This window comes from Carassius auratus, unplaced genomic scaffold (assembly GCF_003368295.1).
Source record: "Carassius auratus strain Wakin unplaced genomic scaffold, ASM336829v1 scaf_tig00022711, whole genome shotgun sequence".
Lineage (NCBI taxonomy): Eukaryota > Metazoa > Chordata > Actinopteri > Cypriniformes > Cyprinidae > Carassius > Carassius auratus.
The window spans coordinates 1-2500 of record NW_020525212.1 but is presented as its reverse complement, the minus strand read 5'-3'; the positions used below and the strand labels follow the sequence as shown (position 1 = coordinate 2500).

General features: G+C 35.2%; 1 pseudogene; it reads left to right on the top strand.

The window, feature by feature from the left end:
• Nucleotides 1-1545, top strand: part of LOC113077508 (methylsterol monooxygenase 1-like) — a 2327-nt pseudogene extending 782 nt beyond the window's left edge.
• The last annotated feature ends 955 nt before the right edge of the window (nucleotides 1546-2500 follow it).

Genomic DNA, 2500 nt, shown 5'->3' with positions numbered 1-2500 from the left:
TAAATACAGTTACTCATTTGGAGCTGCCATGGAGGTTAACAGCACAGCAAACACTCTGTCTTCGGCGTATCTAGCGGTGGAATATGTGGATTCATTTCTTCCAGAGAATCCGCTTCAGGAACCTCTGAAGCTCGCGTGGAATCACATGCTGCAGAACTACAGCAAATTCCAGATCGCCACCTGGGGCTCGCTCATCGTCCATGAACTGATCTACTTCCTGTTCTGTCTGCCTGGATTTATCTTCCAGTTCCTCCCTTTCATGCAGAAGTATAAGATCCAACCGGTATGTAATATCAAATCTTTTTTTCATCTGTTATTATTTTAAATTGATTATTTATAGCTTTGTTGTTGTTGTTAAAAACTGAGAAATTAACACCATATATATATTTTTGTCTGGTGCATGCAGGATAAACCAGAGACGTGGGAGAAACAGTGGAAGTGCTTTAAGATGCTGCTGTTTAATCACTTCTGCATCCAGCTGCCGCTCATCTGCGGGACATATTTACTTCACTGAGTTCTTCAGCATCCCTTACGACTGGGACTCCATGCCTCGCTGGTGAGAACACCTGTTAAACAAAGTTGAGCATGAGGTTGTACTGTAACCAAATCTTTTTTAAAGCAAGCTGGCCTTGTCTTCATTTTTCTTTATAATCTCTTTCACCATCTCAGGCCTTTTATATTGGCCCAGTGCTTTGGTTGTGCAGTAATTGAGGACACATGGCATTACTTCCTCCACCGAGCCTTACATCATCGCAGAATCTACAAGTTCATTCATAAAGTCCATCATGACTTCACTGTAAGTTACTCGCATGCTCACAAATACACACACACGATATGCTACTATAAGATAAGAGATACTATAAGATAGGCCTGCAGAGGAAATCAATTAAATTTGAGTGAATTTATACTATTAAATATTTTTTGGGTTAGTTTTACATTGCAGTTGAATATATTGTCACACAATATATATATCACAATACAAAAATATCACAAGTATTATACTAGTTAATAAAACAGCATTTAACGCTTTTAAAATTTGCAAGCAAATTTAATCCTACTTTGGTGTCACCATTGCCCTGTGCATGAGGGAGGAGGACGGAGTCCAAGCCTATTCAAGTGCACCCTGATAAAATACCAGATTTAGCATTTTAATGAACAGTTCTTTATGTTAACTGTTTATCATATGTCTTAGAAGTAATAATTATTTTGTATTGTATTGTTTTGCAACCAAAACGTGTATTGTTACACCACTAGTAAGTTATAGTTACAGTCTTTTCTTTTCTTCACCAATATTATTTTTTCTATTTCATTTTCATCCTGATGATCTATCATCTGATTGTTTGTTTATGTGTATGTTAGGCTCCATTTGGCATGCAGGCAGAGTATGCCCACCCTGCTGAGACTCTGATTCTGGGGGCCGGATTCTTCATTGGCATCATGGTCTTCTGCAATCATATGATTTTGCTCTGGGCCTGGGTCGCTTTTCGGCTGCTTGAAACCATTGATGTTCACAGGTAAGCTCAGTACACACCTTGCATTAATGTGGATGTAGTTTTACTTATTTTAAGGAAAACTAGGCTGAAAAATTAGAAGAGATAACAAAAAGACAATGCCAACTGTAAATCTGCACAAATGAAAATGTAATAATGGCTGCAACTAAATTTGAGGTCAGTCCTTCTCAGCAATTAACTTGAATAAATCCATCAATGGATCTCGACTGTATTGTTTGTGATTGTGGTTGCTGACTAAATGCTCATATGCACCTCAGTGTGGCAAAAAAAGAACTGAAAAACAAACATAATTTCTAGTTATTGGAATTAATATTAGGAATTAATGTAAAAAGAAATTTCAAATGACAATCACAATATTTAATCATGATTACAATTGAGCTAAATTGCTAGTTTCATTGATTAGATTAAAATTCACAGACTTAAACAAAATGCTAAAACCTAAAAAGTACATTGACACTGAACTAACACTAAACTTAAAATATAGCTGATTAAATTAACACTAATGCCATGGTCTGGATCAATACATTTGATTGCATATACAATACAAAAATTGCATATGACCATTTAGTCAGCAACTTTAATTACGTTTTGGATTATCAGATGATAATTATGGAAGCATGTTTCCACTGAATAAATCCTAAAACAAGGTAACTGCTTTTTATCTCACAATTCTGACAAAATTGTGAGTTACAAAGACAGAATATATAATGAAAGTCGCAAAGAGTTCACATCTCGCAATTCTGCCTTTTTTCTTTACTTTATAACTTTTTGGATTTATAACTCGCTTTATAAGTCAAAATTGCAGAATGAACTTGAAATTTTAAGGAAAAAAAAGTCAGAATTGCGAGTTTATATCACAAAATTGTGAAATAATAAAGAGTCTCAATAACCTTGCTTTATTTTTTATTTAGTGGCGGAAACAGGTCTTCCATAGATAATAACTAACTGCAACACTAGGGGGCACTATATTGATAATGCATTCAGTTATA